The sequence below is a fragment of the Notamacropus eugenii genome, chromosome 3 (assembly GCF_028372415.1).
Source record: "Notamacropus eugenii isolate mMacEug1 chromosome 3, mMacEug1.pri_v2, whole genome shotgun sequence".
Taxonomy (NCBI): domain Eukaryota; kingdom Metazoa; phylum Chordata; class Mammalia; order Diprotodontia; family Macropodidae; genus Notamacropus; species Notamacropus eugenii.
In genome coordinates, this window is record NC_092874.1 from 336,299,292 (window position 1) to 336,315,429 (window position 16,138).

Here is a 16,138-nt window from a genome sequence, read left to right on the forward strand (position 1 = left end):
CCAGATTCTATACCCCATCCATTGCTAATGTGAAAAGAGCAACACTGGCAGCATCTGATTACTTTGTCCCCCATTTTTCCTTCTCCAAAGAGAAATTTCTCCATTAAGTATGTATGTGTGTGTACATATGTGTGTGTATGTGTGTATCTATATATGTTTAAGTATATATTAAAATGTTAATATATAAGTATATGTAATATATGTATAAAGTATGTATATATGCCTATTGATATTTCTCCCTTATATGTATACCTAGAATAACAAAACAAAACAAAAAGCCCTTGTTTCCCTTTCCCTTCTTCTTAGCTATTTTCTTGGCTGCTGAATTCTTTTGTGAGATGGCAGCAGACAGATGGGTAGATTTAAGCTTCCTCAATTCTCTTCCCAGCTCATATTAGTTTTAAAAATGACTGACTGACTGATTGACTTTTAAATTGGTTAAACATCTAAGGATTTTATTTTAAGGGTCAAACAAGTAACAAATGTGTGATTTTGGAAAGTTAACAAAGACAGGTTTGTATTGGGAAGTGCGTCTTTCCGAAGATATGTTTGATTTGGTATTAATGCTTCTGTCTCCTTCATTGGATCTACTTAACCTTCTTCTCTAAATACAGACCTGTTCTAAGGTTTGGTCCTAGCCTTCTTATTTCCTCTATATCTATTCTCTCTGAAATCTTATGCAGATTTAAGATTTTAATTGTTTCTTCTCTGGTGGTTGTGACTATGAGAATGAGCCTGATGGTTTTGTGCAACTCTGCCTCACTTAAATCCAATTCATCCATGAGTCAACACCCTGTGATGTCATTGGTTTCTTCAAAACAAGGAAGGAGGAACATCAACTAAATCTAGTGTCTCCACCCCTCTAGTGTCTCCTGAATTCCAGGTCTGCCTCTCTTTGCTGAATATTTTTCTTATCTTACCTCTAACACTGGCTATCCCTTCTTGACTCCCTTGTTTCAATGAATGGCACAACTTTTCTCCTGATGGTGGGGTAGGGCTTCAAACCTTCGCCTCTTCTTCAGATATCAATCATTCTGTTTCTGAGGGAGCAAGTATACAGAGCAAATGGAATCAGTGGACAAATCTTGTAATTTCTTTCTCTGTTGCATCTCTTACATGTGTGAAGTCATGTTACCATGTGTCCATCATCAATCCTAAGAGGATTTGTTCTGTGAAGTTTGGATTCAGTCAAAGGGCTGCCCTTGAGGACCTAGAGGGCCACATTGTGGTCTTGATGCCACAGGTTCCCTACCCCTGCTAAATTACCATAGACAGAATTTGAGTTCAGGTCTTCTTGACTTCATCTATTAATACACTTCACTACCTAAATGCCTCGTTATTAATAGTGAAGCCTTGAAAGAAAATTTTCTTGGGGTGGCGGTGAGGGGCAGAGGAGGTCTAGAGCTATGATTTCATTGTAGAGAATTCCTAGTAAATTAATTTTCTTCACTAGTGTGTTTCAATTTATAGTCCTAGAGAGTTGCCTAAGACACTGAAAGATTAAATCACTTTATGTTAAAGGTCAGAGTTGAACTCTTTCGGACATGGACTCTCTACAGTGCCACATTGCCCCCCACCATGTACTTCACATACTTCAAAGATTTGTCATTTCCTCAGATGTCAACCTATGGTGATAGGCCTCTCCAAATTTTAACTAAGGTACTCCTTGAACAGGAGAGGCATAATCTGTCTCTGGTCCTATATAGTAAGGTTTTTGTGCTTGCCTGAGTTTGAACCTCAATGACATACCCTTTGAAAACTCAGCACCCATGCTATGATGGATAAGCCAATGGGAGAGGATTTTAGTGGAAGATTTGGAAGAATGCATGGGTTTATATTATAATATACAGAGAACCAGTGTAGTGCAAGCTTAGGCAGACAGTTCTTGATATTAGAGGTGGGCTTGACTCAAGGCAGTCCTCTTTGGGTTTAAGTGTGTTATTGGTATCAAATAAGGCACTCTATAAGCCATTCAACAGTTAATAAAAATGAGGTTTGCTTAGAAAAGATATTTAAAAGAAAAGAAAAGATATTTAACAAGGATACTCATTTCCATACGGGAAACTCATCTGGTCAGCAGCATAGGGTATGGTGACTTGCATGGAAGTGAGAAGGGCCTTGATTCCACATTGGAGGACCATTTATGCCCTTAAATGACTAGGAAGCCATATCAGTACATCCAGATGCTACATCAAGAGGAATAAAACTTGAGCTTTGGCTGCCTCGGCTAATCAAGTCCCAAGGTTGGTTTGGCTGCCTTTCAGGGAAAAATTAGCCTATAGTGCAGAAGTGGGGGAAACCCTGGTCCTATTACAAATGATCTAAAGGATGAATCAATCAGCATTTATTTACTTAATGCCTGCTATGTTCCCAGCACTATGGTACTAAGGCTACAAAGACAAAAATGAAATAATCCCTGCCCTAAAGGATCATAGATGGATGGACAGATGAATGAATCAATGAATGAATGCAGTTGAAAAAGTATTTATTAAGCACTTATAGTACAAAGAATGACAAGCACTGTATTAAGTGCTTGAAATAAAAGTACAAAAGTAATGTCTTTTCCAATCTATATAAAATTTTTTAGAATAATTTGCATGTATGTTAAGGTTACTCTTGGTGAATGTACATTGACAGTGAAAAGTATTATCTAAAAATAAGCAGATTTTCAGAGGTGATAGTCCACAATAGACTATCTCTGCCATCATGCCTTTGACTGGAACATGTATGGAATACCATATTTATTATTTGTCACCATGAGAAATAGTGAATTAGACCACCAAGAAGTGTAGAAAGATGCATATGAGCTGATGCCAAAGGACGTAAACAATATATACATAAATTATAGTGATATAAATGCTGGAATTCCAGACACCCATGACAAAGAATGTTGTATCACCGGATGCGTAATAGACAAAATATGTAGAATGAGAGAGGCATTTTTGGACATAGCCAAAATTATTATTCATTTTGCTTGACTTTTGAACATTTGTTACAGTGGTTTGTTTGGTTTTGAATTGGTGGGAGGGAGGGGGAAAAAACCCTAAACAGATGCTTATTAATGGAAAAAATGGCTTAAAAACAATACTATAAATTGAAAAACAAAACTATGTAACTATAATGACCAAGCCTGACCCCAAAGGAGAGGAAAGAGTGTACTTCACTTCTTTGAATAGAGGGGCACAAGGAGTGAGACTATGGTTGTGGAACGTTGTATATGAAAATAAAAAGAATGAGAAAATCTCTAATCTGAAGGAGCTTACATTCTCATGGGGAGGCGGGTACATAGTAAGTGTATACAGATTATTTATGAGCAAGTTAAGATAACAAGTATTTATTAAATGCTTAGTGTCAGGAACTGTTCTAAACGCTGGAGATAAAAATACAAGCACGATACCAATCCGTACCTGAAAACAAGCCAGTCCCTACTCTCAGCCTCCATTCCAATGGGGAGGGATAGCACACCAAAGGGACCTAAAAAGCAGGGAGAGAGTAAGGGAAAAGGGGGATTGATGAAGGTAACCATGTCGGGCAGGTATTGGAGTTTAAGATGTCAGCTACACAGCTGGGAGGAGAATGAAAGTTTCATGGCCTCAGGCCTTCTCCAAAGTAGAGGCCTAGAAAAAAGATGGTTGGATGTTCCAGAGTGAGAGGCCCAGGGCACTCTAGGAAGTTCTAGGGAGAGACAAATGCACATGATGTTAAAGTCTGGAAAGTCAGAAAAGCGTAACATGTAGAGGAAAAGAATTCTCTGCAAGGCAATAAGTCATCTGAGATACGTGTGTGGAAACAGATGAAATTCCATTTGTTCTGCCTTGTTAGTGATGGTTGGAGAACAACATGTGTTGAATACATGTTCGAGAACCTCATCAATCTTAGGTGATCCTTTACCAACCTGCTTGCTTCCATCGCAGACATAGATATTTCCAGAGAATTTCAATCCAACAAGTCAAGCCAACAAATATTTATTGAACATTTGCTATGTGCCTGGCATGGTGTGCCAAGTACTGAGATTAAAAATATAACCACACATTCAGCGCCTGCTCCCAAGGGGCTTATATTCTAATGAGGGAAGACCACACTCAAAAGAACCTGAGAAGTAGAGGGAGGGAGAGAAGGTGCCCAGTAGGGGAATGTCTGGGGAACCTAGGCATTTTCCTTAAAATGGAGGTTCTAGGAGGACTCAGCTAATCAGAGGAAGGGGACACAGGGGCAGAATATACTTCCAATGTGAGTATACTTCCAAGGGGTAGGGTGAACTTCTAGGGTGAGGAGGCTCCGGTGGCTTGGTAGTGCAGCCTGGAGAGAATAAGTTACACAAGTTCAAAATAGTTAGATCTGAGGTATTTTAGGAAAAAGGACACGAAGTTGGGGAAGGCTTAAGAATGGTGATAGAAGATGGTACTTGAGTTGCATTTTGAAGGAACAGAGATTCTAGGGGGCAGAGGTGGGATTGAAATTATTCCAGGTACCCATGGAACAGCACAGAGACAGGAGGTGGAGACAGCTTAGGGATATATTTGGAAGTGCTATATTTGGGTATGAGAAGGCTGCATCCCATAACAAATGAGGAACTGCAAAGATCTGGAATAAAGAGTGTCATCAAAGAAATGTAGAAATGGGAAAGAAGATGAGCTGATTGTGTGACCAAAGCAAAGGATAATTAGTGGACAGCTCATCTTCTCTGCTGGTATCCACATGATGTCAGGAGAAATTGGAAAATGTTGTGTGGACCTTCTCTACTGAATTTACAAGAAGGCTTTGGACAAGAATCACATTTTCTTATCTCTTTTCTATTAGAACTGTCTCAGTTTTCCACAAATTTTCCAGAACAAATGCAATCACTTAAAATAAAAAAAAAAACAAAAACTAATGGTTTTAATCTGACGTGTTTTAAAAAGTCACTTCTTAAGGATAACTCCAGGGTAGTGACACAGTAGATAGAGTGTGGGACCTGGAGTCAGGGAGACTCATCTTCCTGAGTTCAAATATGGCCTCAGATACTTATTAGCTGTGACTCTGGGCAAGTCATTTCATCCTGCTTGCCTCAGTTTCCTCATCTGTAGAATAAGCTGGAGAAGGAAATGGCAAACTACTTCTTTGTGAAAAAATCCCAAATGGAGTCACAAACAGTTGGACATGATATAGACAACTGAACTTAAACATAACTCATCATCCCTAGAGACTGCATCAGCTTTGATACTTACTCATACCTTATCACTATACTCAGTATCCTCTGCAGCTCTGATTGAAGGACTCAAGGGTGGAATAAAAAACTTCCCCAAACCTCCATTTAAAAGGGACTCCCAAGCCATCCATTTCTTCATTTCCTGTCAGCTTGCCCTCCTTGGACTGGACTCCATCATGCACCTGCACCAGGGACTTTTCGTCCTCTCCCAGACCCTTTTCAATTTCTTTTTGTGTATTGTTGTGTTGTCATTACATTGTGAACTCCCTGAAGGCAAGAAATGTCTTATTAATTTTGGTATCCCCAGCACTTAGCACGATGTTTGGCATATAGTAGGTGCTTACTAAGTCTTTATTGACTGACCTTAAACTAATAAACAATAAACAGGAAAAGAAAACTTGCCAAGGTCCGTGAAAATGATTTTTCACCTAATTATAAGAAGCATCATTTGGTGTACTTTGCACTTTATATAAAAGTGAAGCAAATACTTAAAGGACTGGCAAGATATGATAGAGATAGTCATTTAGAAGGGACTATTATTTCTGTTGTCACAGTTAAAGTTTTCTATGGGGCATAGTACTCTAGAGGCCATCTTCTACGTGAATTGTTCACATTCAGAACATTATAACAGCCCATGACACTTTTTGTAAAAAAGGATGTTAATTCCCCATCTACATACTGATGTGAGTAGTTTCTTCTGACTACATAAGATTTCTGTGCTGACCAGATGTAGACATGCTCACTCCCTATCAACTCACACTCATAGGTTGAGGACCACCCACAGATCTGAAGAGTAACTTTTGTTGACAATACTCCATCAGAGTATTTCCAATTAGTATTCCATCAGTAGCCTCAAAATTTATTATTTTTAGTTTTCAACATTCACTTCCATAAGATTTTGATTTCCAGATTTTCTCCCCCTCTCTTCCCTCCCCCACTCCAAGACAGCATGTAATTTGATATAGGCTCAACATGTACCTTCATATTCAACCTACTTTCACATTAGTCATGCTGTAAAGAAGAATTAGAACCAACGGGAGAACGAAGAAACAGACAAAAAAAGAAAGCAAATAATATGGTTCAATCTGCATTCAGACTCCATAATTCTTTTCTGGATGTGGACAGCATGAGTCCTTTGGAATTGTCTTGGATCCCTTGCTTTGCTAAGAAGAGATAAGTCTATCAAAGTTAGTCATCACACATTGTAGCTGTTACTGTGTGTAATGTTCTCCCAGTTTTTGTCACTTCACTCAGCATTAGTTCATTCAAGTCCTTCCAGGATTTTCTGAAGTCTACCTGCTCATCATTTCTTATAGCACAATAGTATTCCATTACATTCATATACCACAAGTTGTACACCCATTCCTCAATTGATAGGCATCCCCTCAATTTCCAAATATTTGCCACCACAAAAAGAGCTGCTATAAATATTTTTGTACTCAGTTAACTTTTAATAAAACATTTTGCTCAAATAGTACAGCAAGAATGATCATTACAATATGTTCCTGCCATAACCGGGGGTGGGGGCATGGAGGGGTGGGAAAGAGAGTATCCCTCCATCATTGTGCACACATTGGGAAAGAGAGTGGCCACAGAATTCAGTATGAATGAGGCACATGTGTAGGGAATTCATATGGCAAAGGAGAATCACAGCATTAGAACAGAGGCCTTTCTCGGGACCCATCCTCACAAAATTTGCTGCAGAAGGTGACATCTTTGCTAAATGAGCATCTCTGCTTCTAGTCTGGGTTGCTTCAGGCCTGAAGGAGCACCTCCAAAGGCAGAGCTGGTTGCTCCTCTGGCTTTGCTTAACTGGATGACTTCACTGCTAGGCTGGGCTGTTTTTCCATTAATCTGGGCTTGCTTCTCAGTGGCAGCTGTAAGTTGGCTATTTCTACTTGAGGCTCTCAGTGGATGCTCTCAACAGAGGTAATGTTATGCTCTTTCTAAAAGGACCAGCCTCAGATTGACAAACTCCAGTTCTGCTCTCTTGGCTGGGCTATGAGGGTAGTAGGTAGCATTGCAGCGATGGAAGCCAAAATGGCCATTTCACGAGGGTCCCAAGCCAGGCTGTCTGTACTCCCAGCTCAACTCGTTCTCTAGGTTCCATCTCCTTACCAGAAATCTTATACCACACCACTCACCCCCATCAGTTGCTCTCCTTTCCTTGCCTTTGCTTTTCACTTCCCCTTTATGTTTTGTCTTTTCCTCCTAGAATATAAGCTTTTTGAGAGAAGGGACCATCTTCTTTTATTGTCTTGGTATCCCCAGCCCTTAGCCCAGTGCCTGTTACAGAAAAAGTGATAGAAGGACACTCTCGAGGTCTCTCTAAAGAACTCTGGAATTGATTGTATGACATGGGAGATGCTGGCAAAGGACTGCTCAGAATGGCATGCCTGCATCAGAGAAGTTGCTGTGCTCTGTGAGCAAAGCTCAAAAGAAACGGGAGATGTGCAGTTTTAGAGACATCTATCCAAATGTTCATATAAACAATTTGTGCTGGACATATAGTAGAGCAATCCGAGCTCCTGTTGGTCTGATCATCCACAGTGGGACACTGCAACTTGACTCCAATATAGTGATACCATTTTGGTCCTTTTTGAGAAAAAAGTACAATCAGCAACCAGCCTGGTACATAGTGTGTGTCTAATAAGTTCACTCGCTCAGTCTCTGTCTCTCAGTCTCTGTCTGTCTGTCTCTCTCCCCTCCTCTCTCTTTTTTTCTGTCTCCAAGCCAATAGGTGGTGGGTGGTACAGAGAAGTATAGTCAAGCCCTTACTTGGGTTGCCCTTCCCAGTTCAGAGTCCTCATCCTAACTTCAGATGACCATCCAATATATTTCCCAAATCATATGCCCAGTAACCACCAAACTGCTCTGGAATTCAGGGTCCCCCAGTTTTTAAGCTCTATATTTCTCTCATTAGTTGTATACAAATGAATGGCTGGAAAACAAGATACAGTTATCCCTTCTGCACTGTGACTTTCCCCATCATTATTTCAGCATATCATGGGTTAGCATAAAAAAAATTAAATTTGAATTTTGGTTTCTCTTTCCATGGCCTTTTATTACATGTAATTTTTAATGCATTATGATCTGAAAAGGATGCATTGATTATCTCTACCTTTCTGCACTGGATTGTGAGATTTTTATGTCCTAGTACATGGTCAATTTTTGTAAATGTTCCATGTACCGCTGAGAAAAAAGTATATTCCTTTCTATTCCCATTTAATTTTCTCCAAAGATCTATCATATCTACCTTATCCAGAGTTTTATTTACCTCCTTAACCTCTTTCTTGTTTATTTTGAGGTTGGATTTATCGAGTTCAGAGAGGGGGAGGTTGAGGTCCCCCACTAGTATAGTTTTGTTATCAATTTCTTCCTTCAACTCCCCCAACCTCTCCTCTAAGAATCTGGATGCTATACCACTTGGAGCATACATGTTTAGTAATGATATTGCTTCATTGTCTATGGTGCCTTTTAGCAGGATATAGTTTCCATCCTTATCCCTTTTGATTAGATCTATTTCTGCTTTTGCTTTGTCTGAGATTAGGATTGCTACTCCTGCCTTTCTTACATGAGCTGAAGCACAATATATTCTGCTCCATCCTTTGACCTTTATCCTATGTGTATCCCCCCGTTTCAAATGTGTTTCTTGTAAGCAGCACATTGTTGGATTATGGCTTTTAATCCATTCTGCTATCCGTCTCCGTTTTATGGGAGAGTTCATTCCATTCACATTCACAGTTATGATTACAATCTGTGTATTTCCCTCCAACCTCTTTCCCACCATTTGTGCTTTTAGCTCTCCTGTCTCCCTTCCCCTCCTCAATAGTATTCACTTTTCTCCCCCTCCTCCTGCAGCCTTCCCCTCCTTCTTTTGACCCCCCTCCCTTTTAGTTCCCTTTACTCTTATTGCTTCTTTCCTCCCTTTTAGCCACCCTCCCCTTTCTTCCCCCTTCCCCTCCTACTACCTATAGAGCTAGTTAGGATTATCTACTTAAGATTATTGTTCCCTCCTTTGAACAAATCTGATGAGAGTACCTCTCAAACAATGCTCATCTCCCTCCCCTCCTTCCCTCTACTCTAGTTTTGTACTTCTTCCTGTGATATAATTTGCCATTTTCTGCTTCCCCCTTTCCACACCTCCTATTACATTCCCTTCTCATACTTAAATCATATTTTTGCCATGACATCATTTACTTTATGCCCGTTCCCTCTACATATATCCCTTTTATCATAATAGCTGCACAGTTCTCAAGATTAACAGGTATCATCTTCCCTTATAGGGAGGTAAACAGTTTGCCCTAATTGAGTAGCAAGTTTTTGTTTTTTCCCCTCTGTTTACCTTTTTATGATTCTCTGGAGACCTGCATTTGAAGATCAAATTGTCTATTGAGTTCTGGTATTTTGGTCAGGAAGCTCTGGAAATCCCTTATTTCGTTGAATGACTTTCTCCTTGCCTGATATGTTATGCTGAACTTTGCTGGGTAGTTGATCCTTGGTTGAAGTCCCAACTCCTTTGCCTTACGGAATATTGGGTTCCAATTCTTTCGATCTTTTAATGTAGAAGCTGCAAGGTCCTGTGTGATCCTGACTGTGTGTCCTTGATGTTTGAATTGTTTCTTTCTGGCTGCTTGTAGTATTTTCTCCTTCACTTGATAGCTCTGGAATTTGGCAACTATATTTCTTGGGGTTTTGAGTTTGGGATCCCTTTCGGGAGGGGAACGGTGGATTCTTTCGATGACTATTTTGCCCTCTGAGTCTAGTACTTCTGGACACTTTTCCTTGATGATTTCCTGGAAGATATTGTCCAGACTCTTTTCTTCATCATGGGTTTCTGGCAGGCCAATAATTCTTAGATTTTCTCTCCTGGATCTATTTTCCAGGTCAGTTGTTTTTCCAATTAAATATTTTACATTTTCTTCTATCTTTTCATTCTTTAGATTTTGTTTGACTGATTCTTGTTGCCTCATTGAGTCATTAGTTTCTACTTGCCCAATTCTAATCTTCATCGTAGTGTTTTCTTCAGTTAGCTTTTCCATCTCCTTTTCCATCTGACCAATTTTTCCCTTTAAGGAGCTATTTTCTCCATTTAATTTTTGTACTTCTTTTTCCATTCGACCAATTTTCCCAGTTAGGTTTTGGGTTTCCTTTTCCATCTGATCAATTTTCCCAATTAGGTTTTGGGTTTCCTTTTCCATTTGATTTGCTCTTCCTTTTAGGGAATTATTCTCTCCAGTTAATTTTTGAACTTCCTTTTCCATTTCTTCAATTTTCTTTTTCAGGGTGATGTTCTCATCAGTGAATTCTTTTTTTATAGTTTTAAAATCATTGGCCAGTTTTTCTTTTATATCCTTCTTCAGCTGTTCCAGGTAATCTAGTTGTGCTTGCGAGAAATTCATAGTTCCTTCTGAGGTTTCAGATGGAAGTACAGTCTCAGCTCTAACCTCTTTGGTGTTTGTGTTTTGGTCCTTATCCCCATAGAAAGATTCTATGGTTTTTTCACTTTTTGTCTGCTTTTTCCGATTCATGATGTTGGCTGAGTGTTGTAGCTTTTGGTTCTTTCAGTCAGAAGGTACAGATCTTTAAGTTGAGCTGATGTGTGTCTAGGCTAAAAGCAGGTTTTTGTTTTTTGTTTCCCAGATCAACCCTGGGGTTAGCTTGTTAGGTGTGTGGGAGGAGTGGTCTGGTCACAGGAGATCTCCTCAGCTGACCTGAGGCAAAGGCAAGGTCAGGGGATGGTGATCCCAGCTTCCCTATTGTCTTCCCTTTTCCCCTGGAGGGCTGGGGCACGCCTAGAAGCTAACGCGTGTTCCCGCCCCTCCTGGGGCTCGTCTCCCGGCTCTGAGGCTTGCCTGGGTCTCAGTGCGAATTTTCTCTGCCCTGGGTCATCTGTCCCTCCACCCGTCTCCGCCACCGTAGGAAGAATCCCCCTTTGCCACTTTTCCAGCCTCTGGTGTTATGAGACCACCCGCCCCCTTCTGCTGTTCCCGCTGATCCAGGATTAATCTGGGGAAGAATTTTATGGTTCCCTCACAGTCATCAGGGGGGAGGAGAGAGCACTTACTGATCACTCTGCCATCCCAGTTCCTGGAAGTTCAAGTAGTGACCCACCGAAGTCCGTCTTCAGGCTGAAGATTTCAAGGGCTGCTGCGCTGATGTCTGGCACTCAGCGGCTCTCACCGGCTCGGCCTGGCTTATCTCCTGCTCCGCTGGTCTCGCCTGCCACTCTCGGGCTCCTCTGGTCCCCTCCGCCCTGCCGCGCTGACCGCGCTGCGCTGTGCGCCGGGGTCTTACCCCCGCGGAACAGATCCCTCCCGTGGACCCTCCGGTCCAGCCTGGGCTCCGAATCCGTCAAAGTCCGTCACCCACTGGATTCTACACCTCCAAAGTCTGGTCAGACTCTCCCCCCAGAGATATCCAGAGGAGTTTTTCCAGGAGCTTAGGTGAGTCGTTGCTTTCACTCCGCCATCTTGGCTCCGCCCCCTTAAATTTGAATTTTGGGAGAGTTTTGCAGAAGCTGCAGACAACATGCAAAGGCCAGGAGACAACACAGCCTATGTCCAAATACTTAACCCAAATTTGACAATAAGGTTCTGTAAACACCCCATAAAGGAAAAGAAATTCAGACTTCTCTGGTACAAAGGGAGAGCCAAAAAATGTTACACGGATTTTCCTAGCCCCTTTGACATGAAAGGGATAGCTGTGCTGAGAGTCTTTGTTCTGAGATAAGTTCGTTGTCTCATAGATGTATCAACTGCTCCAAATCTCATACTGTCTCTGTCCTTGCCCTTTAGGAACTACAACTTCGCCAGAATCTGAAAGAAGCATATTTGTTCCTGTGTTTGAGTTTGTATTTTAATTCATAATTTAAATATTATAAGCTTTATAACTTGCAATGAACTTTGGACTTTTCTGCATTAACAATGCAAAATAGTTCCATTTTTTTATGATGAGGGAATGGTGCTATTAATGAATCCTTGATCTCATCATGTCGGTGCTCTTCATTCATGTGTATCCCAACTCCTCTGCGTGAGTGAGGGGCCACCACCAGGAACCCACCTTATGGTCTCTGACCCATAGACTCTGATTCCTGCTAAGATAGGAGCCATGAAGAGCTTTAGACTTTTGACTGTGGGTCTCTTCCCACCACGCAACTATGTAGGTGTTGGTTGATCGGTGAAATTTAAGCAGGATATTAGGACACTTGTGACTTGAGCAAATAAAGCCATAAGTGCATATGGTCGCTTTGGTAATGAGGGAAGAAGTCACAGAATTCATTGCATTGCTAGGTGGGCAGAGGGATGACACCATTCCCCAGGAAGGAACTTTGGGTGTGGCTCCCGAAATATGTCCCTTGGGGGACCCCCCTCTCCCTTGGGGGGCTGCCTCCTTGGGGGGGCTGTTCTTTAAGAAGTTGTCCCTCCCCCCTTAAGCTGTGTCTCCCTTAAGGGGCAGAGGAGCCTGCTTGGTGTGTTGTGTTAACCAGAATAAATGCCTTTACTTGATTTGGAGACAGCCTGAATGAATTATTTCGAGGTAACCCTGCCACACACACATCACACACCTCAACATTTTGGGGTGCCTCTGAACCTCAAAATATTGGAGTAACTCTCAATCCCAGGCCATCTCCAAATCAAGGATGAGACATTTGCTGAGAACATCCTGGAAAAGGCCCAATAGATGAAGGGTGTCCATAGCTAGCTGTTCCCCTATGGATCACTGAGATGGGGTTCTTGGTTTTTAAGTCTCCTGACCTGCACCTCCCCCACTTTTCTCATTGTCTTGTTGCTTTTGATATTCAGACTTTGACTTTTGCCTTTTGAATCTTCTAACCAAATTTGTGTCCTCCAGGCTAATTGCAATCAAATTTCAGATGGCCCTGTTGGAAGGATACCAGCTCATGTCTACCTCTCTTCCCCTGGATGTGGCCTATGCTCAGTTCTTGTCAACTCCCACCCCCAACCCACTAAGGCAAGGATAGCTTTATGCCCCTTGTCTGCCTGAAGTAGTTCTAGAAAATGAGACCTTCCTCTATATCCCCAAATGAATATGGGTCGCCATTGTTTGAGGGAAGATTAATGAGAAATACATGAGCTCCTGCATGAATGACCCTCTCCCTTTTTCCCAAATTAATTTGGGTGTCTATTTCTTGAGGAGGGAGATGATGAGATTAAAATAGACTGGTCAATGAAAAGCCCATTATCTCCAGAAGCTCTTAAAGGCACCGTAGGAAATAATGAGATTCAAATAGGCTGGTCAATGAAATACTGAAATTAATGGTGAAAAATGGGTTGAACTATGGAATAGTGATGTGCCTAGAGATGCTAGAAACTCTGAACTACTCCTGCCCCCTTGCCTACATTTCCCTAATCTCCACAACCATGGCAGGTTTTCCTCTATAGCAATCCCTAGCTTCTCTTGGCTAGGGGGCATCTCTCTTGTGGGGGGGGGGGGCTCTCCTTTGGGGGGCTGTTCCCCTTTAAGGAACTGTCCCCTCCCCCCAACCTGGGATCTTCCTTAAGCTGCATCTCCCTTAAGGGGCAGAGGAACCAGCTTGGTATGTTGTGTTACAGGAAGGGATAATTATTATTATATTATATTATTATTATTGGACTCAAAACAATAACTTTTAAAAACCAGGACATTTTATTTTAAGGAATAATAAATTAAAACTATCCAGATCTAATACAACTAGTGGGCAAAGAAAATAAATCATCTACCAATCATCCCCTGAAAGACACCCTGATAGGAAAAGTCCTAGGAATGTCAAAGTCAAAATCCAAAGTTCCCATGTCAAAGAAAATATACTACAAGCATCCAGGAAGAAGCAATTCAAGTATAGTCAAGATTACATAAGTCTTAGCGGCTTTTACTTTAAATGAGAGAAGATCTTGGAATACAGTATTCCAAAAGGCAAAATAGATAGGCTTACAACCAAAAATAACTTGCCCTGCAAAGCTGAGTATAATTTTATAATTCTAGAGGAATAAAGATGGTTTTTTAATGGGACAGAAGATATTCAAGAATTTCCAATGCAAATACCAAAGCCAAGTAGAAACTTGGATATAAATAAAGTCCAGAGAAACCTAGAAAGGTAAATTCATTTGAGTAATTGGATTTAGCTGTATGGTGATGTAGTGCTAATATCCTAATAAGGAGAGAAGAAGCAAATGTCCATTCATAACTTTAATTGCTTCAAGGTATAGTGAGGGAGTTAAATAATAAAAATAATAAAATAAAATAGTAAAATAATAACTACGGTCCTCAGGAGAAGGTTCAATTGATTCTTAAGATTTGAAGAGGAAAAGAGAAGATAAAAGGAATATGTTGTTATACATAGATGAAAGAAAGGAGTAGAAATTACAACTTCTCATAAGTGAGGTAGCTGAGGATAATATATAAGCACAGTGGAAAGGATAGTGTTGCAGGCATCAAGTGAAACTTTTATCTGAAATGGTATTTAAAAAGGAAGGAAAGAAATATTTATTAAGCACCTATTATGTCTCAGGCATTATGCTAAAGCACTTTACAAATATTACCTCATTTGGAACTTAAAATTGCCTTATGAGGTATGTCCTTTTATTGTTTCAGTTTTACAGATGAGGAAACTGAGTAACAGAGATTAAGTGACTTGCCCAGGGTGACACAGCTAGTGTCTGAATCACATCCAGAGAAAGAACTGGTGGACTCTGAATGCAGATCAAAGCAAGCTATTTTCACCTTTTAATTTCTTTTGAGTTTTTTTTCCTTCTTTCAAAACATGACAACTATGGAAATATATTTTACATGATTGCATATATAACCTATATCAAATGTTTACCATTTTAGGGAGAGAGGAGAAGAGGGAGAAAAATTTAGAACTCAAAATTTTATAAAAATGAATATTAAAAACTGTCTTTATATATGAGGAAAAAATATTATTAAGAAGATTATTGACTTAACTGGACCTTACATCAAGACCTCTGTAAGCTTGGTTTCTCAATTGCTTTTTTCTTGTTTTGTGAGAATGCAGTATCTGTAGTATATAAAAGTGCAATATAAATATGTTATTATTAATAATGAAGATGACTGAGATTACCATCTTGATTGACTAGTGAATAAATGACATCTCTGACATAAAGAAGAAAGTTAAACAGGGAAGTCAGTTTGTGGGTGTGTGCCTACGGGCATGTGTTTGTGTGTGTGTATTTCTCTAATGGGAATACCAAATTCCATAAGGATATGTTACACTGTCACAGTAGCGAGGTGTGCTTCAGAGGAATGACTTTGCACGTGGTTATTAAACCTTATTACTGTATGAACCAAAGGAAGAGTTGAAAAACTGGCGAATAGTCTGCAGGAGCCTTTGACTCAGTAAAAAACTGAAGGAATAAAGACTAATTAAACATCATAAAAGTTATCTGAGCTTTTGATCACCTTAAAAATCATTTCATCAAGTTGCTAAGGTTCATAGATCTAACAGTATGCTACTAGAGAGGAGCCTCTTTCTACCTAAGAGCAGTCATTTCCCAGATCCTATGTAAGCTCTCTGTAATTACACAAGTTGTGTTACTTTCAACACAATACTGAAATGGAAGGAGAGATGTGATTGAGAAATAATCTCTTGAGATTCTCAGAGGCCAAGTATTACTCAAGAGTGCCAAGGCACAGGAGTACACCCAAATGACTTCATGTCACGGTTACAGTGACATGAAGACAAAATATTAATAGAATTGACCAGTAAACAACCTTGGAACAGTTGAGAGAACCTAGCCAGTAGAATCATCTTTGTGACATTTAATCCTGAACTGTTCCCAAAATCTTATAGTTAATGGATGTCCTGATTATTTGTACCCAAGCACGAGGCTCTACTTTTTTTTTGGCCTCAAGCTGCTTCTGTCTTCTGGGACAGGTGATTTAGATAAAAATAGATTATAGTGGCTATTGGTTCTTGGTGAGAAGGCTCAG